Source organism: Trachemys scripta, chromosome 10, assembly GCF_013100865.1.
Source record: "Trachemys scripta elegans isolate TJP31775 chromosome 10, CAS_Tse_1.0, whole genome shotgun sequence".
Taxonomy (NCBI): Eukaryota; Metazoa; Chordata; order Testudines; family Emydidae; genus Trachemys; species Trachemys scripta.
The window spans coordinates 59,988,726-60,013,779 of record NC_048307.1 but is presented as its reverse complement, the minus strand read 5'-3'; the positions used below and the strand labels follow the sequence as shown (position 1 = coordinate 60,013,779).

General features: G+C 39.9%; 1 pseudogene; it reads right to left on the bottom strand.

The window, feature by feature from the left end:
• Window positions 1-16,570: 16,570 nt before the first annotated feature.
• Window positions 16,571-18,744, bottom strand: LOC117884216 (annotated as a pseudogene).
• Between the last annotated feature and the right edge of the window lie 6,310 nt (window positions 18,745-25,054).

The following is a 25,054-nucleotide window of genomic DNA, read 5'->3' as shown; positions in this document are numbered from 1 at the left end:
TTATAGTTCCTGTCATGTGTATCAAATGTTCTATATAAAAATAATGTATCAAACTGGATATATTCAAATTTCAACACAGTTGTCAACAGACATTTACTATCATCTTCCCTTTTCAAAAAACATTAAGTAACATCAGTAAATGTTTATGAGAGATACTGAATTGACAACACTGGACACTGAAGTTCTTTATTTAGTCATAAAACAGGTACAGCCTGAATAGTGTCAGTAAAAGCTTCCCCAAACGATCACTTCTCAGGTGAGATAGTAAGTGTCTTCATGCCTGTTTGATCCTTTGCCTCTTTGACATGGTCACCAATTAGTGCCAGTTGCAACCTGGACACCAATCCACTGAAAACTGCTCTGAGACACTGACCATATCTTACACAGGCTGGCATTATTAGCTGTTTCTAACTTGAAGTCATTGTACTATTGAAAAAAAACTAGAATTAATATTGAAGTACTATGTATATGTATTGTATGCGTCACAGATGCAAAGAAATCAGACGTCTAAAAATTTGAAATGGTAGTTAGTCTATGAGGCTTCTATGATAATACAGCATGTATTTAGACGTTAGAATGACTTTCAGAAAATAATAAGCAAGTCTCCTCTCACCCTTTATTCTGTCTTCTCCCTCGCCCCCAAATATACTGATGGTTATTTGTCTTCTCTCTGCCATATACCTAGGAAAACAACATGACCTGCACCATACTAGTAGTGCTACATTTATCTTAATAAAATATGGAATGTGAGGTTATGGTAGATAATGGCAATTTATTATTCCATTTTGTATTCTTGTCTCCCCTTCCCAGCACCCATCTCACGCTCTCCTGACTAACCGTTTATATCTGGATGGGCATTTAAAGACAGCACAGTTGTTGGTGGCAATTTCCATCTGCTAGCAAATGGAGAGAACAATTCCAAAGAACCGAAGTGTTGCTATTCTCTAGAATGAGAAGTCTGTAGGCTCTGAGCCTTAAGTTATTTCTTTTCCAACAGATGAAGTAATACCCTTGGTGAATGTTCTGTCTCTTCCTTTTTCTGCAGTATATTGAGGATGCTCCTTTGAGTGTCTGTTAGGCCTTGGATATTTCCACTTTCAGTGGCTCAGAATAAATTTCTGGCTTCTAATACTGTTAGGTTGGTGTCTTTGTAACAAGTTGATTTTAGGAGAAGTAGGGATGTAATGGTGTTAATCTAGTTTTCCCCATCCTGTTTTCAGTGGTACAACTCTTATTCCCTCTACCAGTTTGTCTGACAACATAGCAAGACACAAAGATAAAAAATTGCTTCGGACTCCAAGAACTGTGGCCTGTGTAAAGCTGGTTGAACCCAGGCCAGCATAACTAAGCAAAAATGACTCCAATTATGGGGTGTATTTGTCTGCCTAAGGCATTGATTCTCCTTCATTACAGATCTGAAATGCTGCTGTTCAAGCTTGAGGGTTCCAAATCTTCCATGTAGTCAGGGAGTCTCCTCCAGTTGTGTAGGTTGATTCTCTTCCACCCTAACTCCCCTCAGGTCCCCCTGTGATGGCAGAAGCAGAGGTGCTTACATCAAATTCTTCTTCATAAGCATTTGGAAGTTTAGACTAAAATAAAAATAGTAACAACAAAAAGCGTTACACTACTAAGGAAGAGTGTTGATTGTCCAGGTTGGTCCAGTGTGCGGAAGAGGGACCTCAGTTTGGAAGAACATTGATTGTCAAGCTATCTGGAGCGTCGCATGAATGTGAGTGCCAACAGCAGGGCTGACTGGTTACAAATCCCAAACTTGTTGCGAGTTCTATACTTTCACCAGCCAAATACTGTATCAAGTGTGAACTCTTTAAGTACTATAACTGCCTTAATATGGAGTCACTTACAGTCCCCTTGGGCACTCCGGTCTATCTTGCTACCCAGGCAAGCTTGCCTTTGTGATAGTACCTTACAGCAAAAATCACAAATACAAATATGGCCTTAACCCATAGATTCCAGATCTGGAGAAATCACCAGGAAATATTTTTTTGCTTGGAGGTTCTGCTCTTTTCTGGAATATGTAGGCTGCCTTGGATTCTATCCTTCTTTCAACATTCCCCTCTTCTCACCTCATGCACACACACAGAGTGGAGAATGCAGACAAGAAACTTACTTGACAGACTTTATCCGCTGTTGAAGTATAACTTATAGGCTTCATCTCCACTGGTGTTCTAAGGTATGTTTTTAAGCTAGCACATTGTAAAATCTTAGCATAGACAATGTAAACTGTAGCTTTTTTACCCCCAGGTAGCTTGTCAAGGTGAACCCTATGGGGTGTCCATTTAAATGTTTTCTATATTTATCTTGGGCAGAAACTTAAATCAAATGTAATACACAAGTCTCTATTCAGTACATCTGGCTACAAAGAAATATAAATCTCTCAAAGTGTTTTAAAATGTCTTTAACGTTGAGGAGAACAATAAAATAGGTAACCATTACCTTGACAACTTGATGTAAAGCAGGAAGGAAGTATCAAGTTTCTTGTAAGAATGCATTGGAAATTGGATGGTTTTCAGAGTAGTCGTACATTTTAGATTTACAGCAACTTGGAAACCATCTGGTTTCCAGTGTGTTCTTACAGGAAAACTGATACATTTTTCTGACTTCATATAATCCTCAGAAGAGGCAACAGCCTCATTCACTGGATGGGGAGACTGAAAGAATGACAGGTATTTCTAAAAGCTGGTTTGAAAATGTTTAAATCTAAAGTAAATGGTAACCAGATGCTGGAGTTCTCCCACTCCTGCCACAGTGGAACTAACAGTAACTTCAGAGAAGGAATTCCTCTTATTATGCCTTTTATGCAGTGTTCAGCACAATAAGGCCTTGATCTCAGGCCTATAGGTACTACCATAATACAAATAAATAACAAACCCCTCACACTGAGTTTAAGGATCTGTAAGATGGTAGGCCATCTTACTTGCCAATATGTTGAATACAGCTTCCAGCAGCAGCAGAATTTCAGTCCCTTTCATTAGGGTTTTTTTCTTTTTTTAATTTAACAAAATGGTATAATGTCAACTCAAAAAACAAACAAACAAAAAAAAAACAACAAATCTTTTGAGGACTGTATAGTTACTTTCTGAAACTCCTGTTGCTTGACCTTTCTTAAAGCCTGACCTAATTAAGACACCTCCCCCTGCTCTCTGCAGGTACTTCCTTTTAGACTTTGTGTCTGGCTGATGTGGAGGGTCCTTCCACTGACATTGTGGTTTCCTCTCTGACTGACAGAGCCGGCTCCTGGCACCAGCCTGGCAAGCAGGTGCTTGGGGCGGCCCCTCTGGAGAGGGGCAGCACATCCAGCTATTCTGCGGTAATTCGGCGGATGGTCCCTCACTCCAGCTTGGAGTGAAGGACCTCCCGCCCAAATTGCCGCCGCAGATCACGATTGCGGCTTTTTTTTTTTTGTGGCTGCTTGGGGCAGCCAAAACCCTGGAGCCGGCCCTGCTGACTAAGCAGGTTTCTTCTTGTAAGGAGCACCGCCTCTGAGCCATCATGTAACCCTGGGTCACCTGACTCAGCTGGTCAGCCAGAACCTTGAAACAGGGTGCTGGGTTATGTGCATGTGCTACAGGTCCAGTGCCTTGTTACAGGGCCCCTTGAAGTCACTGTGAGTTTGTTGTGGAATGCAGAATAAGGCCCCTAAACATGTTGTCACAGATAGCTAGCAAAGAGAAAAAAAATATTTATTTCTCCTTCCCCCTTAATTCTTTCCACTTCCTTTGTTACCCTTATAGTTCTATAACAGTTTTTTTTTTAAACATTTTCTATGGGCTCTCTGTTGTTCTTTCATCGCTCTCCATTCATCTATGCCTTTCATTCTTGCTCTCTGTTCCTTCTCTCTTCTGATTTTCCACATTGTATCTTGATTATTTTTCTCCTCTTAAACAAAAGCTTTTCAGGCAGTGAATATGCTTCTAAAATGCTGGTTGACTTCTCTAATATTTTGTTTGACAGCAGTGACTCTTTAAACAAGGGTAATCTCTCCCCCCTCCTTTACCCTTCCACTTCAGCCATTTTTGTTTAGCCAATTTCAATTTAACCACAGCCCACTATTCTGCCAAGTCTATATGGTCCCTTACTCACAACTTTTCCTGTTCAGTGAAAGATACTTGTTTGCAGTGAGTTGGAAGCTAATGGGGATGCTGACTGCTAGGTGTCTTTCATTTTATCGTGTGGCAGGCTAACCTGGTGTGATCCTATAAATATCTGTCTTTTCCTCTTCATTCTGTGCTTTTTGGCAACAGGCAGCTCCCCAGTAGGTCAGGAATGGGTTTATTTTTCTTGTGTTCATTTTCTTCCTGGTGCAATCAGAATACAGTTGGAAGTGTTCAGCAATTACTCTTTAGGAGTTTGGCTGTTTTCTCATTTTTTCCATGCTGTAGTGATGCCTTTTGTTGTCAGGTCAATATGTACAGGCATGTTGTCCCTGTCCCGCAGGGTACCGAGCCGGAAGGATTTTCTGATGAATTTCACATTTATTGTGTGAGGTTCCTAGTAATTTTCTTTTGGCTGCAATGGCTTCTCCCACTCTCTAACTATCCCAAAAGTACAAACTTATTAAAAAAATAAAATCTGCCCAAATACTACTTGTCCTGCTGTCTGGAGTCAGGGAGATTGCTGCTGTTTTTAAATAATCTAGGGAAAACTGCAAAGTGATTGTATAGCTGTGCGCTTTAATACTTGCAGTTGTGTTGCTAATGCACTTTAAGAAAAGCTTGTATTGGATAGTACAGGGGTGGGCAAACTTTTTGGCCCGAGGGCCACATCGGGGAATAGAAATTGTAGGGCGGGCCATGAATGCTCACAAAATTGGGGTTGGGGTGCGGGCTCTGGGGTGGCGCTGGGGATGAGGAGTTTGGGGTGTAGGAGGGTGCTCTGGGCTGGGACTGAGGGGTTGGGAGGCCAGGAGGGGGATCAGGTGTGGGGCAGGGGTGCGGGAAGGAGTGCGGGTTCTGGCTGGGGGTGCGGGCTCTGGGGTGGGGCTGGGGATGAGAGGTTTGGGGTGCAGGAAGGAGCTCCGGGCTGGGATCAAAGGGTTTAGAGAGTGGGAGGGGGATTAGGGCTGGGGCAGGGGGTTGGAGCATGGGGAGAGGCTCAGGGGGTGCAGGCTCCGAGGGGCGCCTACCTCAAGTGGCTCCTGGAAGCAGTGGCATGTCCCTTCTCTGGCTCCTACGCGGTGGCATGGCCAGGCGGCTCTGCACAATGCCCCATCCGCATGCACTGCCCCTGCAGCTCGCATTGAAGCGCATAGGAGCTGGAGTGGGGCCATGCCACGGTTTCCGGGAGTGGCGTGGTGCGGCCCTGACCCAGCGTCCCAGCTGGAGCACAGGAGTGGGGCCGAGCCATGTGGTGCGTCCCCGATCCAGCACCCCGGCCGGAGTGGAGCCGAGCTTCACGGTGTGGCCCCGACACCTGGCACAGCCATTGTGGTTTGTTGGTAGGATGGGACTGTGAATCATGGGATTAATTGCTCCTTTCTATAAAAATAAAATAAAAACATTGCTGCTTCAAACTATGGCACAAATCATTAAGGAATTGTGTGGAGCCAAAAGGCCTGCACCTTCTTACTGAAGACTTAGTAAATATATTTGCAGTGCCTGCTCTTACAGATGTGGGGAGACAGAAACGTGGTCTGCCAGTTACAGCTAATTGGATACTCCCTGCCGCCACTTGGGGAAATAAAAGCTTGTCAAAGTGTATCTGCTTGTGTCATTTTAAAGAGACGTTAATAGCAGCTTGATTTGGGGAAGTATTTGAGCAAATATGCATTTAAAAAAAAATTAAGTCCCCTCCAGAATCCATTAACTAGCTCTGTAATTCTTTACATGCTCTATAAACTTGATCTGGGTCCAGTTGTGAAAGACTTCTCTTTGTGAGGACAGATTGCAAGGAAATCTTTGACAAATATGAATCCACCTAAATCCTTCAGCCTGGAAGGAAACATGGCAGGGACAATAAATAAACAAGTGATCAAATTAGTGAAATGTAATACAGTGGCTGTCAGTAGAGGTGCTGGAATTGAAATCCCTTCGGCAGAGCATTTTCCATGAGGGGCCCTCAATGGTGGAACAAGCTTCTGCCCTGGTTCTGAAATAGTTTGAGATTTTTACCTTCTGGGAATGCCATATGGCCCCCTTTCTCTCTCTCCCCCTCCCCCCCCCCCCCCGGGTAACAGAGGATGGTGAGGTTTCAATAGGGAGATCGCATTTTGATGAGGGAAGTCATGCCTTTTGGCTTGTTCTAAAGGTTGTTTTTTTTTTTTTTTTTCAGCGAGCTTGCTGCATGGTTGCATTGTTTCGGTAACATCAAAATCTCCCAGATTATTGGATGGATGCCTTTTTGTGCTATTGTAAATAAAAAGAAATCCTAATATGTTCTGGTGCAGGGGTCGGCAACCTTTCAGAAGTCGTGTGCCAAGTATTCATTTATTCACTCTAATTTAAGGTTTCGCGTGCCAGTAATACATTTTAATGTTTTTAGAAGGTCTCTTTCTATAAGTCTATAATATATAACTAAACTGTTGTTGTATGTAAAGTAAATAAGGTTTTTAAAAAATTTAAGAAGCTTCATTTAAAATTAAATTTAAATACAGAGCCCCCCCTGGATTGGAGGCCAGGACCTGGACAGTGTGAGTGCCACTGAAAATCAGCTCGCATGCCGCCTTCGGCACGCGCGCCATAGGTTGCCTACCCCTGTTCTAGTGGGACCCTGAAGGGGACTGCAAACTGCTATATAAAGTAATTCAAAAATTTCAAGACTATCTCTTGGGGAAAGGCACATGCTTCATGAGACCATTGACCATTTGTGTTACAAACCTGTAATACAGTTAAATGAATTTTGAACAGATAAAATTAGCCAATTAGTGACTGAATTATTTGGGGATATTAACTGGCAGCCAGTTTCAAGTAAGTTTACTAAACATGGTGCTGCAGAGAATAGTAGATGCTTGGCGATCTAGTGAAAGCTGTTTCCCAAATGGAAGTATTGGCAAGCAGGAGAAGAATTGAAGAGCATCTAATTAAGAATCTATAGCATGTCATAAAGACAGAGTAGAAAGGTAAGCAAATGGGAGTAAATGTGTAGTAAATATTAAGGCAATTAAAGAAGATTGTCTTACCAGTATACCTGTGTTCTGCATTTCTTATAACTGCTACTGTCAGAAACTGGTCAGTTCCAGTGACAAACTGGGGTTATTTCTCTGTCCAGTTGTAAAGTGGACATGACCATGCTCCTCTACCTCCATGGGTTGTGAGGCTTAATATGCTAATATTGTAAACTCATCTTGAGGGTCTATGATGGTAAGCACTGTAGATGTGCTAACTATTTGTGGCTTATTGGATTTCTGTCCATTTTACTTTTGTTTTGGAAGAATCTTGGAACTGTGAGCCTGCAAGCTCCCCTTTTACAAGGGATGATGTCATTTAAAGATTCTATTTGTTGCTGTCTCCATCTGCTTGCAGAGAATAACTGCACCCAAGTATCTGGGCTGGCATAGAAGAGTGCCTTGAAACAAAATAAACAAGTAAGAGATTTCCCCAGATGTAGAAGGTGACAGAACTGAGAGCTGTAAAATGGCATCAGTTTATAAACCGGAGCCAGTGGAAAGTTCTGCTTAAAATATGATACGATTATAACCTCATATGTACGTTTCTAAAGAGACGTTGACTATGAAATAATATGTGAAAGGGTGAAAAGGCAATTCATGTTGTGTGCTTTCTATACGCCATATATTAAGCTGTCTTCATTTTTTACTCTTTATTTAGGATCTGCTAAAAGAGGTAATTTGGGTTGTGATGCAAACAACTGTTTTTTAATCATTGAAGGTTATTGTTAGACTGCATTTGGACATGTATTTCGTGGCCTTCCGGGAAAGCTTTTTAGTGTGTTGTATATATTTCATCATAAGAAATAGAGAGATGGGCAGATTTTTATGTGCTTTAAATAATCCTTTTACCTTTTGACTGATGTGATCATGTTATTTTGGTGTATAACATTTGAAAGTGGATAATTACACTTACATATTCATTTTACTTAGCAGCTCTCATTAGAGTGCATGGTGTTAAACTTTGAATGGCTAATCATCTCAGGGTTTTTCTTTTACTTGTTGATAGGAAAGAATATTTTTACTTTGGGTATCATTGCAATGCTGGCAAAGTGTCACTTACGGATTTTCATTTATTGTGGTTTGTTTTCATTTGCCATCTCCTTGTAGTTTAGCCCAAGCAAAATTATTTCTAAGAAAAGATGCGGTTTGCCTGCCCAGTTAAGCTGTGTGTATTTGCATCTGTTATTTTTTTCGGCATGCACAGCAGAGAGCCAGAGTCCAGCACAAATAGCATATTAGACACCATGTGCTATTTTCTTGTTGATATGCTTTAAAAGATAGTTGATCTCCAGAAGTATCTCACTCTGCCTCTTTTGACCACTGGTGACTTTGACTTACTTTCTACTGCAAGGACAACTTAAATAAATTCTATGGGGAGCCTGCTTTCAAATTAAACTGACAGCATGAAGGGAAGAAGAGTAAGGCAGCAAAAACTGTCCCTTCCCACCCCCAATAGTCATTCCCACAATGTAAATTAATCTTTTGTGGCTGTCGCCCAAAGATGCAATCATCCGATTTAGAAAGCATATTAGTCAAATCTAGGTGGTGCATTTTAATTTATAATAAAACTTTAAGGAATCCTAATATGCAGACTACTTTTATAAATTGTATTTCTCTGAATTATATGTTTTTAGCACATCACATGCTACAGGATTTTAGCTGTAGCTGTCTCATCCATTACCCCTTCCTGGTTCTGTTTTTGTTTTTTAATTGAAAGTAATTGCATTTTTTATAAGAAAACTGTTAAACTTTTCCAGACCAAATTGAGGTACTAATTTGTATATGATGTGAATGTTCCCTTCTGATGGTGGCATCGTAAATGTGAATTGTGGCATCTTAAACTGCGGGATTTTCTTGAATTTAGCGGAATTCTTTTAAGCTTCACTTCAGAAAATGGGGAATGGGTGTAGTTTAGAAGGAAAGACAAGCCACATAGAATTTAAAAAAAACAACAACTCTAAATAAATAAATATGCAGACTTCAGGCCATATTCTGCTGTTACATAAATGTAAATCCACCTCACCAGAAGCACATGGAATTACTCTGGGTTTACCCTGATGTACTGAGAGCATCATTCGGCCTCAAATTTACTTTTCTTTATAGTGTAAGTTTGAGAAGTGGTAGGTAGCATGTATCAATGATTTATTAGTCTTTCATTGTAAAACTGTAGGCTGGGATTTTCAGAGTTGCTTAAAGGAGTTAGAAGTCCCTGTTTTGTTGAAATACAGTGGGAGTTGGGCACCTGACTCCCTTAGGTTCTAGTTTTTTCAAATATTAAGTTCTCATTTCCTTTTGGGCTTCTGCTTTCTCAAAAGAAAGTAGGGGGTAAGTGCCATTTTCCCACACAATAGGTTACATCTAGGGCCCTACTAAATTCACAGCTGTGAAAAACATGTCGTGGACAGTGAAATCTGGTCTCCCCTATGAAATCTGGCTATTGTAGGGGGATTGCCACCCTTACTTCTGTGCTGCCTTCAGCGCTGGGTGGCCAGAGAGCGGTGGCTGCTGCCTGGGCACCCAGCGCTGAAGGCAGTGCTGCCCTCAACAGTAGCGCAGAAGTGAGGGTGGAAGGCAGTGCTGCCCTCAACAGTAGCGCAGAAGTGAGGGTGGCATGGTATGGGGGGCTGTCACCTTTTTGTGGGAACAGGGCTGGCCTACGGGTGGGCCTGACCGCCCAAGGCATCGTGTCCGAGGCTGGGGAGGACCATGGAGTTGAGAAGGGCCAGGGTTGGGGCTCCCATGTGCTGGGCTCCAGCTGTTTGTCCTGGCTGGGCTGGGGAGGGATGGGACTTCCTTTTCCCCTGCACGGGCTGCTCCTGGGGCCAGGTAGACCCATCTCCAGGAACCTCACCTGGCTGTAGGAAGCTCTGCAGCTACTGGCTGGGAGCCCAGCTCTGAAGACAGCACCACAACCAGCAGCAGCAGCATGTCACTCTTATTTCTGTGCTGCTTCTGCTGGTGGCGCTGCCTTCAGATCTGGGCTCCCAGCCAGCAACCACCGCTCTCCGGCTGCCCAGCTCTGCAGATAGTGACACCAGCAGCAGCGCAGAAGTAAGAGTGGTAACATCACAGCCCCTTACACTAGCCTTGCAAACCCCACCTCTTCCCCCCCCAACCACTTTTGGGTGGGGATCAGCATGGTTACAACGCTGTGAAATTTCAAATTTAAATATCTGAAACCGTGAAATTTAAGATTTTTAAAATTCTATGACCATGAAATTTTTACCAGAATGGACTGCAAATTTGGTAGAGCCCTAGTTATATCCCTATATATATCATGGCAATAGTGTTCTTTTTCCATTCAGTATTTAGTACTGATATTCACTAATCCATTGAATAAATATAAAGATTGCTATCATATTTTGATTCCTTTATGACAATTTGAAATGGTAGATTCCAGGAGGTCTTGAGTAAAATATCTATCTGTATAGTTGTAGCTTCGTTACAAAAAGTTCTCACTCATGGAACCACAATACTTAACTGTGTACAATGCAGCAGAGTTAAGTTGCTATTGGAAATTTTTGGTTTTGAATTTCCAAACTCATTTTTTTACCCATTAATATATGGTTTTCTATTAGGCATTATATCACTGTCTAAAATAATTTTAGTACTCGTAGAAAATGACGGTGATTGGACCCGAGAGTGAAACCCTCCGTACATCTACAGAATAGGTATGTAAGGCCTGTGTATCTCCTGATAATGAAACTCTAGCATAGCCCTCAACTGGTTTGTATATAGCACTTCAATCTTTGTATTTCTTCAATCTGAGGTCTTTGCTGTGAGCACCAAAATGACTTGGCAGTGCATAACTCTCTGCTTTCATAATTTCTCTACATGTATAATCTGTAACATATTTTCCTTTCCAGAGGAGTCAGTTCTTCACGTACAGTCCATATGATCATGTAGAACTAAAGTTTATACATGGTATTTGTTCTGATTAGCCCTGTCTCTTATGCGTGTATCTTTGTAACACTTTATCTCTAAAATGGAAGGATAAGTGAATATTTCCCTTTAGAACTGATGTCACTATTGCTTCACAGATAAACTGGTATTGTAGAGAGACATTTGACACCCTATGCCTTTCACCCTGGGGTACATCACGTTGCCTATAAAACACTTTCAGCTGCTAGTGTATTAAAATTTAATATCCTTTTCCTAGAAAATAAATTCATTATATACTACTCAAAGTAGTAAACAATGGGCTTCTGTCTAAAAGGTCTCATCTGTTTTCTTGTGTTGCTTATTCCTGAAAATTATACAACAGAATACAAAACTAGGAGTTAATTCTCGTTTTCTTTTTTTGTTTTGTTAAAAGTTAACTTAAAATGTCATTATGGTGAAGGATTTTATTTTGGACAGGTAGGCATTAACTGGGATTTTATGCAAATTTTACAATTTATATGTAGTATTAAAGTATGAAAAAGAAAATAATTAAGTTAAACAGAGATCAAGGGCTGCTGCCAAACCTAAAATAACGACACAGAGAAGAATAGAATGCAGGATTAAAAGCTAACAAAATCCAAATGTAAAGTCACTATTTGACAGGCATTGCATGTAAATGGACATGTTTTGGCAACTGTATAAAAATACTAAAAGCATCACTTCCTTTACAAAAGGAAAAGCAATTTTTTTAAAGAAAAATGGCCATAACAATTTATAATAGCCATTTAGCTTGCATGAGGAGAGCAGACTTATTTCACTCAAAGCTGGCTTTGTTCAGGCAGACCCGTTGCTTGAAAATTGGCTTCCTAATTATTATTGAATTCTCAGATGATATAATTGAAGAATGGAAGGGTAAGGAACTATTTTTGGAGCTGTATTTATCCAAATGTACTCTTACTAAACTATGATGAGTATTTTATAACAATTTTTCTTAGTTACTGTTTTACTGAATTACAGTACCTCAAGTTTAAATAGTTGGATTTTAACAATTTTCTGGAGTAAATTACTTTAGAGCAAATGTACTGTCAGTAAATTTTATGTCTAATTCTAGCAAGTAATTAGTAACAAAATTTTTGTTAATGGGAGATGTTTTTAGGTAACTATGAATTTTGGTCACCCCTTTCTACATTTCCAGCAGGTAAATCAGATCCTCTTTTTTTTTAAGTGCGTATGAGAGATTTTTATAGTTCAGCATATTGGCAACTTGCTTTTTTATTTCCTGACACACACATCATAGAACTATACAAAGTTAGAGATTACACAGTGAAATGTTCTGCAACAAAGTACTTTTTTGAGTTTCTGTGCAAAACCAACTCAATCCACAGTAAACCACAGAATCTCACAAATCACACTGCTCTGACCTGTCACTTACATAGCTGATGACGCTATATCAGCTTTAACATAAGTTTTTTTTCAAAATCAGTATCTCAATTTTAATAGTAAAAGTCCATTTGCATTTCAAAACTTGCCACCTTGAACTGATGTTTTACATTGGACCTGCCATTGGAAGTGACCTTAATGAACTGTTTTACCCAATGCTAAAGAATCAGAAATATTTCATACCCTTTTGGACCTTGCTTTACTACCCTTTAAATGCTCTTTCCTATCTTAATTTAGATGACACATAAAATTCAGTGGATCCTTCACCCTTACTTATTCACCATAGGTGTGTGCTTTTCTGAGACCATGTCTACACTAGAAATTTTGGTCAGCACAAATTATGGCATACAGCCAGCAAAGTTGCTGTATTGCTTGCATACTTGGCTGCTTGCAGTAGTGGTGAGAATACTCATTCTGTGTACATGTGTCAACATAAAGCATAGTGCATTATGGATAGGTATCGCAGTATGCACTGCTGTTGGGTGCATTGCCTGTTGAGAAATTTTCCCAATGAGTTGTGGGTAGAAATGATTCACCCAGGAATTTCTGGGAGGTAGGGGTCAAGTTCCCAGCATGTAGCTTTCTCCATCCCATAATGCCATCCATATCCCATAATTTTTGCACATTTTATTTTTAATCCCTCAGACCTGCATGGCACTTTTTGGTGTCCCCATCTCTGACAGAAGCCTGGATCCCACAGAGCTCTGCACTATTCTCATGAATGTTGTAAATACAGGACACATGATTTTCCTGTATTTGCAGATCATCAGGAAATACTGCATCAATAGGGTACATGAGGATTTCTTTGAGGATAGTTTGCTGAAGGAGGTAGTGAAAATCAATTCAAGGTTGTTGTTGGTGTTCATGGAGCAACTGCAGACAGTGGAACACTTCTACTGGGCCCAGGAAATGAGCACTGACTAGTGGGATCATTTCGTAATGAAAGTTTGGGATGACGAGGAGTGACTGCAGGACTTCTGGATATAAAAGGCCACATTCTTGAATCTGTGTGGTGAGCTTGCTCCAGCACATGGACACCAGAATGAGAGCTGCACTGACAGTAGAGAAGTGAGTGGCAGTGGCACTCTGGAAGTTTGCAATGCCCAATTGCTACCAGTTGGTGGGAAATCATTTTGGAGCTGAAAAATGCACAGCGGGGGCTGCTGTCATGCAAATATGAAGGGTCATTAATTGTCTCCTGCTGCACAGGACTGTGACTTTCAGGAGCATGCAAGACGTAGTAGATGGATTTACAGCAGTGGGGTTCCAGTGGGGTGATAAATGGTATGCATATCTCTATTTTTGTACCAGCTCACTTTGTTACAGAGTACATCAACAGAAAGGACTACTTTTCTATGGTTATCCAAGCATTGGAGGATTACCAGTGATGCTTCACTGATACCAGTGTGGACGGAAGGTGCATGACGCTCATATCTTTAAGAACATGTAACTGTACAGAAAGCTACAAGCAGGGATATCTTTTCCGACTGGCAGATTATCATTGGTGATATTGAAATGCCACTAGTGATTCTCAGGGACCTCAGCATACCCTCCTCTGGCTAATGAAACCATACATTAGCTTCTTTGACAGCACCAAGAAAAGATTCAAGTAATGGCTCAACAGGACAGGTGCAGAATGATTGTTGAATTGCTTTTTGTAGATTGAAGGGACACTGGCGGTGTTTACTCATAAGATTGGATCTCAGTAAGAAAAATATCCCAGTGGTTATAACCACCTGTTGTATTCTGCATAATATCTGTGAGAAAAATGGGGAAAAGCTGCCACCAGGTTGGAAGGTGGGGATAAAGTGACTGTCTGCTGATTTTAGACACAAGGACCATTACAAGAGCTCAGTGTGGAGCTGTGCAGTGCAGGAAGCTTTGAAAGTGTACTTTAATGATCAGTCCACAGTAGTGTTCTATGCCGGAGTGTTTTCTAGGCCTGGAGCTTTGGGTGCTGCTAAGAATTGCGTAGTGCTAGCTGTACATTTGTAAATATTACTCTGTTTTCCTGAAGCTATTAATTATTCAGTGCTTGATGTACCTTTAGAAGTGCTTGTGCTTAGAGTACCACCGTGCATTCTGCCATATTTGTTGTGAACTAATCAACATAATTTTATTTTCCAAAATTAAAAATTTACTGAGTGGCAAATACAGTGCAGAAAAACAGCGTGGAAAAAACTTCTAACATAAGTTAACAAAATAGAACTTTAAAATTGGAAAGGCAGCAAACATTTCTGCTGATTTGAGTGCGCAAATATAGTTGTGCCTGCCTATACAGCACTTGTGGTTCTCACAGGTCAGTGTATGTGAAGCTGTGGTTGTCCTTGCTGTCCTCCTCCATGGAGTGGTATGGGTAAGGATGTGGCCTGTAATACCATACTATGTTGGAGGGTATAGGATGCTGTGACCATGGAGTTCTCCAAGGATTGTTGTCATATTGGCCCTTCAGGCCCCCTGTTCATGGTCCAAAGCAGCATTGGCTTGCCAGATGTCGCAGAACATGTCGTCCCTGGTTCTCTTGTTTGTCCTCATGAGGCTCAGGTGTTCTATGTGTGTGGAAGGGGCATCCCTCAAGGCCACCAAGGCAGAAGTTGCTGATTAAAAAAGGAATTTACATCATTGGATTTACAGTGACAATGGAAAGAGAAAGATATGTTTCCCATGAAAACTTTTCATAAGAGATGCTTATTGACACTTCACCTTTGTAGCACCTTGGCACAGCACTGCTCTCCAACCCCAGTCATGGTTAGTATGTCCACCAAGGACAAGGAGCTGGGGCTGCAGGAAGGGCGGCCAGCACGTCCCTCGGCCCGCACCCTAATCAGCGTGATGATGGTACAAGTTTTCCAGGTCTGTTTCTTTCCCCATTTTGTGTGTGTGTGTGTGTGTGTGTGTGTGTGTGTGTGTCTTTTAGGAAATGGGATTAGACTTTAAGCAGCAGCAGCAGTATCAACAACATCAGACCATTTCAACTAATTTATTCTCTTTTACCCCAAAAAGGACAGTTATTACCATCTGCAATAACATCTAAAAGACTGTCAGACAAGTCAGTTTTTTCTTTCTAAAAACTCTCTCGAGCTAACAGGAAAAGGATGTTGTTAAAATGAAAGCCTTACTTAATACTTTACATTTCAAATGCTTTAATTGTTTTTCCTTCTTTCTCTGCATCATTCATAAAAGATTAAAAGGATTTTAAATGCTGTGTTTGCCATGGCACTAAGCAGGCTGAGGTCTCTCTATGCCAAACCTTGTTTAAAACTGTTTAATGTGGAGCATTACCCAGGCACGTTAACAACTTTGACTCTTTGGGCCCATATATTCCATCTAAATTAATACAACAGTTCTATTCCCCACTCTCCTACTGACTTGACGGGGAGCACTTGGCACATCATTAATAGTGTGTACACAATACAAACAGCACTGTGCACTAGTACAACTCTGGACCTTAGCTAGGAATACCCATGTTCTAACACCTTTTTGTTGCTATATCCATGTTGGGGAACAGTGTTATGGCTTGGTTCTTATTCTACCTTTTATGGCTGGGAAGATTGGTTCACATTCAGAAAGTAATGTACTACTCTTAGTTGTAAGGAACAAGAGCTCCACAAAGGTGTCAACTGGTCCCATTCTTTACAGTGGAGTTTAAACTCTGAAAACTAATTATGAAAATTTACATATGAAGATATAACTATTTAATTGTATCAGTTTAGCAAAAATATCCACCTATTCTGAATGGACATTAAAGAAATATCACTCCCTCAATCCCAAATCCTGTTCCAGAAAGTAATTTGTCAGTCTATAGCAGCGTTTCCCAAACTTTTTTGGTCACAGAACACTTTTTAGCCTATTATGGAACACTTTTATTTGAAAACTAAGCGACTACAAAATAATATTCTAAAATTGCGTTATTTATGTTCAAATATATTTTATTTTTTAAAACAAAGCAAAAATACAAATTTAAAATAACTTGAACTAACAATTTCTAACTGGGAAGCGCATATAAAGTAGTACAAAAATCAAGTGCAAGAGTCAAAATTAAAAACAGTGTTCTACTTTAAAAAAACCCCTGTTTTTATATATACACAAACACCAAACAAATTGGATTTTTACTGGGTAAATCTATTTTTATAAACAGAAATACAAATTTGGATTTAATGGGATTGGTGTTTCTGCGTTTTTCTATCGCAAATTTGCTTAATATTAGGAATAATGCTGGAAAGTTGAATCCTCATGTCAGGCGCAGCATCAAGTCTATTCCTATATTTGGTTTTTGTTGCAGTATAATACGAAAATCCCGTCTCTCACAAATAAGTTGTAGCAAAAGGAAGGAGCACTCGAACTGCATGTTTAGCCACAGTAGAGTACTCTTATATTAGGCTGCTCCAAAAATTATTCAGTGGAAGATCCTTAAACTTTTGTTTCAAATCAGTCAGAAATTAAGTCAATTAAGCTTTTATAATCATGCGCAGTAAAGCCGACTGGTTTGGCTGTAATTACAAACGGATTTTGAACCCAAGCATTATCAGTAGTTGCAGGCCTCTTTATTAGAATATTTTCCTGCAAGTCATGTAAGTGCTGTAAAATGGTGCTGGAAACTTCTTCATGGATTGTAGAATTTATTTGTCAGAAATTCATGTACTGTAGGAAAGCAGTCGAAGATATTCTGTCCTACAGAAGATGCCCAGAATTCCAGTTTCTTTTTTAACGACGAAATTTTATCCATTTTAGTAAAAATGGTCACATTCTTTCCTTGCAGTAACAGATTAATTTCATTTAATTTTGCAAAAATATCTGCAAGATACAAAAGTCTCATTAGGCATGAGGAATTTGTCAGACAGTCATTAAATTTTTGTCCTGAATTATCTGAAGTGAAGAATACCAGTAGTTCACTACGAAGCTCAAAAAGCTTCACAAGCACTTTTCCTCTGGATAGCCACCTCACTTCCATATGTAAAAGAAGCGTTTTGTGCTGACTACCCATTTCCTCACACAAAATTTTAAATAACTTGGATTGAAGTGGTCAAGATTTGACAAAATTGATAAATTTGTACTGCTTCATCGAGCACAATTTTCAGATATGCTGGTATTTTTTTTAACTGCAAGTGCCTGTCTGTGTAGAACACAATGGCTTAGTGCTTTCCCGTGCCACACTTATGATTCACGTTACAGCTCCCTTCAGCTTTCCAATCATTGCCCGAGCACCATCAGTACATACATCAATACATTTTCCCCAACTAATTTCATGCTTTCTGATAAAATTGTTGATGCAGTTGCATATTTCTTTTCCAGTTGTGTTGCTTTGCAGAGATTCACATAAGAGCAGGTCCTCTTCAATAATATTATTAAATCTATATTGGACAAATACTAGTAGCACAGCAAGTCCTGAAACGTCAGTGGACTCATCTAGCTGCAATGAATACTCAAGGCAAATTTTCAGTTGGCAAACTAGCTCTTTTTCTATGTCATCGACAATATCTTTAATATGGCGTGCAACAGTATTATTTGACAATTGTATAGCATAATTTTTTTTTTTTTTTTTTTTTTTTACCAGACTGCTTGCTCAACATACACATTACAATATCTTTCATGCAAGGCTTGATAAGCATTTCTCCAATAGTGTGAGCTTCTCCGGCAAGCGCTATACACTAACTTACTCAATAAGATGCCTCTGTTGCACTTTTGTTGTTTGTTTTTAGCAATTTTAATCATCGAAAGTTTACCATTTCCAAGTGAGTCACGCTTCCTCTTGAAAAAACTTGTATCTTTTGTCTTTGTATTCAGCATGCTTGGTTTCCAAATGCCTACGAAGTTTAGCAGGAACCAATGAACTGTTTGCTAGTATTTTGTTGCACATGACGCACTGCGCATCAGGAACATCTTTATTTTCAACACACGTAAAATCGAAAGACAAATAACTTTCATCATACTTTCGTTTTGGTCTTTTAACACCTGCTTCTTGTTTTTTGATATACTTCGTTGGAAATTCTTTCACCTTGGATAACTCACTAGTACTAACAGATTTTTTGGCAACAAAAGACTGCGGTTGTTCATCCTCACTTTGAAATGTCACAATATTTTGCTCGTTTATTTTGGCCACATTTGGAGTACCAGAAGAACTTGCTTTTCGTTTCAAAGTTCCTTCTTTTAGCCACAAATCCATGGTGATTAGGTTTAGTAACAATATTTAGGAATACTGATTTTTGTCAAATTTTGTTTGTCACAAATATTTATATTGTTTCGAGCGAAGCTAGTTTAGTTGTGCTTATTGCACACATGGTAAAGACCCACAGGTTTGAACGTGTTGAGTGGATATGTTATTTTCAACATGGCGTAAAGAGAATGGTGTGTGCATATCACTGCAGTTCGCGCAGCCTCGAGTGGAAGGGGTATGACATCACTAACTGAAACGTGCCCAAAATGGGTAGACATCAACATGCTTGCGTGCCACGTTCTCTTTACGCCATGATATTCAATACGAGATCTATCAATAACCGGAAAAAGAGTTTTATGTTAAATTATAGTAATTCAAAAAGAGTTGTAAACTACGCTTCAAATATGCCAAATTTAAAATTAATAAAATTTTAAAGACCCTTTTTTAAAATTATGATTCTTTCACAGAACACCTATTCACATAGTGCGAAACACCAGTGTTCCGCGGAACACAGTTTGGGAAACACTGATCTATAGGATTGGAGGAAGTAGATCCATGATCTTCCTTTGATTTTTCCACCTCAAGTTTTCCCCCAGAATATTTTCCTACTATAACCGATTTCCAGTCCTTAAAACGTATGCTGGTTGCAAGCCTGAAACAGTATTTTCCATTACTGAAAAATCTAAATGATTTTTGAACAGTTGAGCTCACAATTAGGGTAAATTTGTAGTCCCAAATAGGTTTCCTGACTGGCCACTAGATCTTTCATTTTAGCAAATGCTGACTGTGCAATGCATTCTGCACTGAGGCTGCCTAATGAACCTCAAATGGAAAGTGGTCTTCTCATCATAGGTGGAAAAATGGTAGTTTTCAAGAGACCGCAATTAGTTTTCAACCAAAAGTGTTCTGGTATATATTTTCAAGGTTAATGGAATCATGGTGTCAGTCTTAAATATTTGACTAAGAAGCCAGAATTTATATAACCAAACTGAAATATTTTCTACTAGATACCTTGGGTCCATTAACAGCACCAGGAATGTGTTACCCATAACATATCAGGTGAAAGAATCCTTTTGGTGGTGGAGAAAAACCTGGCTCTTAGTAAGAGAGGCAGAAGACATTGAATTGCTTTGATGAGACACTCTCTTAAATGGTTGGAAAGTCATATGTGTCGACCTAGGAGAGAGGTGAAGACAAGAAATGAACAGAAGCACAAGCTTCCTAGAACTGAAGGCTGTTAACCTGAGGTAGCTGAGGCAGCTTATCTATACTAGAGACCTTACAGCAGCACAGCTGCACTGTTGCAGCTGTGCTGCTGTAAGGTCTCCTGTGTAGCTGCTCTATGCCGAGCTCTCTCCCATCAGCATAATTAAACCACCCCAAATGAGCGGTGGTAGCTATGTCAGTGGAAGAGCATCTCCCACTGACATAGCGCTGTCCACACCGGCACTTCTCTTGGTTTTTAACACGCCTGACTGACAGAAGTTTTACCAACAAATGTGGTAGTGTGGTAGAGACATAGCCTCAATTCCAGAAACATTTTAGTTACTTACCAGTGTGTGCTGATGTTAAGTTTTTCTGACATCAACGGTCTCCTATATCAAAAAACAGGGTTGGAACAAAAAGCTCCAGTTTCAATTGTATTTCATCACAGTTTTTTCATTGGGCAGATCATTTATTGTCAATAAGTCATTCACATCAAGGGAACTCTAAACACAAAGGCTGACTGGCTCAGCAGGCGATAAACATCTGAGGCAGAATGGAACTTGAATCAGCAAGTATTCAGCAGATATTACTGCTGGAAACACTAACAATAGATTTCTTCCCCTTTACAGAGAACACCATGCCGCCTTTTTTCTCCCCTCCAGGGGAAGACCTAAGAGTATCAGCAAATGATGCCATATAAGAGAATAGTTGGAAGAAAGTCTCCACATCGGCTGCTGACCCTGCCATCAGTGTGGGAAATAAGTCGTTTGAGTGGTTTCAAACTGACTCATAAAGCCATAGCTTTTAGATGTAATGGAATTATTGAGAGCTCTTCACAGATCTCCACAAAAGGAGGACCTGTCTTTTGAGAGACCAGTACTACATCCCAGCAAGGTTACTAAAGAGTAAATGCTAGTCCAAAACAATACTCAAACAGTGGTTCTAAGCTTCCAGAGGCCATAACATCTCTAAGTCTGTAAACTGTGGCATAAGCTTAATCATTTTATCTGACTGCAGAGGAAACAAAGTTTCAAAGGCTTTGATAGATGGGTTTAAACTTACATCCTCAAATCATAAGCAGCCAGAGGGAATCAAAACCCACTCTGCTTGGACAATTTCAGCATCGTTGGCAAATGGTGATTTTGCTCCAGTGGAAAAGACTGACAAAGTCACTGTGGTGTGGAATCTACGGGCAAAATCCTCACCTGATCAAAGTCAAAGGCAGAACTCCTGCTTGCTTCAGTGGGGTCTCGATTTCACCCTCTGTCTTTCGTAAACATTCACCAGAAGTTCCAAATAGCTTCTCGTGATGATTTTTCAGAGGAGAGGGAGTGAACCAGAGTGTAATGACTACCCAAAGTCAGCATTTTTTATGATTCTTATGATGTTTCTCTCCTTACCAGTGACTTAATATTAACTTGTTACATCGCTGATTGAGTTGAGTAGTCATGCAGTAATGGAGAGGAAATTTAATAAAATGCTGAATATACTTCACGTGTTACATGTAGAGACTAATTGTTTTGTTTTTTTCACCTTTCATTTGGGAAAAGTTCTTCTGTTATGAAGGTCTGGGATGGAACCTATAATCAAACAGCCCCCAATATACAGCTTTTATGCCACCTTTGTTCACTAGCAAGAATGTTCTCCTATAGCTAGGGCTTGTGAATGTGCTCTTCAGAGAGAATATTTTAATATGTAAGCAATACAAATCGGTCCTAGAGGTAAACTTAAGTACACTTTGTTTCTCTCTAGTTAAGTTTCCCTTTTATTCTAAATTTTTTTACATGAGTTTCTCTTGAAAGAGATTCATTGCTGCATTAGTATACTGAGCAAGGTGTCCAGATGCTGAAGCTGTTATAAGTATGTTAGTGCTTTAGAACCCTAGAAGTCCTAAGTATCAGAGGGGTAGCCACAGAATCTTAGAAGATTAGTGTTGGTAGGGACCTCAGGAGGTCATCTAGTCCAACCCCCTGCTCAAAGCAGGACCAATCCCCAGACAGATTTTTACCCCAGTTCCCTAAATGGCCCCCTCAAGGATTGAACTCACAACCCGGGGTTTAGCAGGCCAATGCTCAAACCACTGAGCTATCCCTCCCCCCATGTTAGTCTGTATCCCCAAAAACAATGAGAAGTCCGGTGGCACCTTAAAGACTAACAGATTTATTTGGGCATAAGCTTTCATGGGTAAAAACCCCCACTTCTTCAGATACAAGAAGTGGGGTTTTTTACCCATGAAAGCTTATGCCCAAATAAATCCGTTAGTCTTTAAGGTGTCACTGGACTTCTAGAAGTCCTAAACATCCACAAATCTGATTGAAGTCAGTAGGAGCAGTAGCTGTAGGAAAATCCTGCCATAAATGACTAGTTTGATCTCCCCACATATTTAGAAAATTCCTCAGTCCAAACTGACAGGTCAAATTTAGATACTTGAAATCTTAATCATATTTCTGTAAATATCTCTGAAATCACATTGGTCTTTCTCTGCTTATGCAATTTACAATTAAAAAAAAATATCAAAAACTCCAACCACAAATTCACTAAAAACATAAGGTATTTGTTTGACATTCTTTGTGTCTTTTGACACAATCTTGGAGATGTAGCAGTGCACTGCTTTGCTGATTTACAAGCCTATCTATTCCTTCTGCTCTTTAAAGAAACAGTGTTTGAAACATTGGAACAGCTTTTTTTCCCCAGAGATATAACTGTTACTAAATCCATTAACTGTTTTGTAAATGTCAACAAAGGTATATTAATTTCGTTTGATGCGTTGTGTTTTAAATTCTGCTTGAATTTTACATATGTAGATATTGATTCTAACTACCTATACTCTGATATGGTACCTACCCGGCTTGGTCCCAATTCTCACTCCAGTCATCAACCAGTTAAGGTTTTCTGACTGTAAATAGTTTTTTGCAGTATTCACTTAGGTCCAATAACTTTTAGTCCTTGCTCTCCTGAACTGAATTTGAACTAATGATCTAGATATGAGAGGGGTCCTGTAGTCTCTATTTGCAAGTCTAATTAATTAAAACTTTTTTTTTTTTTTTTTTTTAAGCTTCAGACCGTAATGGCATTGCCAGGTATTCTCCGTCCACAGAAGTTTCTACTTAGGACACCTTTAGGTATATGGCTATTGTATGGGAAGTGGGGAATGTTGAAAGACGTGTCTCAGTAGTATTCCTTTACTAGTAATATATATTAAATTATAATGCTCAGCCCAGCTGGAGTCTTCAGTTTATTTCCATGCCAGGTTCTTAACACGGAGAAACAACTTTAGTTATAAATTTTAATACCATTCTGGCATTTCTGAAAGTGCCAATTGATAGACTGTGTTCAACATAGCATCCAGTGATGATATGTAAAGGCACAACAAAACAAATTATCTCATATCTGTATACATCTTTTCGTTTTTTTAAATTGAAAGTAACTCTTTGCCCATGAGTTTAAACAATGGTGAATTTAGTCTCCGCTTCCTCAAGAATCCTTCACAGTTATGATTGGGTAAATTGAATACACCAACACCATCTCAAGTTCCTGAGGCCCCAAAAAGTGCCACTAAATGGATCAAATGAAAAACTTCTGCTGTGATGATTGGGTGAAGAGTTTTAAGCTGTGGGAGTGAGGAGAAAAGTTAGGTTTAATCCTGCTGCTACTGAAGGGAATCAAGTGTGGTTTTACCCCTAAAACTTTTTTCTCTTCTGTGGTAATTAAATATTACTAAGGCTCCGTGTTTGTCATGGAAGTCATGGATTCCGTGACTTTCCAGGACCACAGTGACTTTTGCAGCAGCTGGTGTGTCTGGCCCAGGGGCTGCCTGAGCAGTCCCCCAGCAGCAGGAGTTTGGGTGTGGGGAGGGTTCAGGGCTAGGGATTGGGGTGCGGGGCAGTGCTTACCTAGGGCGAGCTCCTCAGAAGGGCTACAGGAGCTTCCCTCCCTCAGATCCTAGCTCCATGTGATGCCTCTGCTGGCAGGCAGTGCCCCTGCAACTCCCATTGGCCATGGTTCCCAGCTAATGGGAGCTGCAGAACTGGGGCTTGGGGCGGAATGAGGGCAGCATGCGGAGCTCAGGAGCCGGGTAGGGAGCCTGCACCAGCCACGCGAACCCTCCTGCCTGAGCACCCGCGGTACCCCCCGAGCTATTCCCCAAAGCCGCCCCCCCAAGTTTTAGTCAGGTTATATAGTAAAGTCTTGTTTACTGCCCATGACCTGTCCATGACTTTTACAAAAAATACCCATGACTAAAACGTAGCCTTAAATATTATCCATTTGTTGTTTGGACTGCCACCCTGTAAATGATCCACCTTAAAGGACTGATTCCTTAGTTTATCTCCTTTTGAACTGAGAATTCTGAGCCAGTGTAGCTCCTGGCACCCTTATTTTGTTTCTGCTACTTAGGGCTGGTCTCTGGGCAACTTTTTATACTGATTTAGCTATATTGTTTTAGAAATTAAACTACTTAAATTGATACAAAAGTTATGTGGAGACAAGCCCTTGGAGACTGAAGGCTGTCTAATATTTCTGGGGACAGTGTATACGAAATTCTCAGTCTTTTTGTGATGTAACTAAAAACATGAGTCAAGAATGAAGATGTATCCAGCTAAGACTGAACTGGTGTTAATAGTGGTGAACTTTTTAGAAATTTCTATCAGAGACAGTGTAATGTTGGGTTTTGGTGCTTGAACACCTCAAGTTGTATTTAGAAGTGTCACCACTTGTTTAAGTATTTTATTAGTTATGCGGATTCACTTACAAAAAGCTACACGAAAAGCAAGTTTACAGCATTTTTTTTTTTTTTAAATGCAAGTTAGCAGCTGTATTATAGCACTATTATTCAGATTGACTGCGTTATGTTGAGATGTCATGGTACTTGAATTAGCAGCTTGCAGCAATGTGTCACATCATTGGTAGTGGTAACTAGTAGCTGTTGGCCACAAAATTACAGTTTGAACATTTATGGCCTGCTGTATGTAGTCTTGTGACATGGTCTTGGTTGATATCACTGGTCTACAGTTTTTGAGAAGTCGTCTGCTTCAGAGATAAAATGTGCTATTTATTATGTATTTTGATGTGCTGAATTCAAATATGACAATTAAAACAACTGATTGGCTACTGTTTCTAAGATATTTAAGTTTTTACATTTTATGTCTATGTATATTGTGTAGATAGTAGAGTTTTAATCATAAATTGTAAACTTAGGTCTTTTCATGTGTTTATGGTTGCTTTACATGATAATATTTCACCTGTCCTGT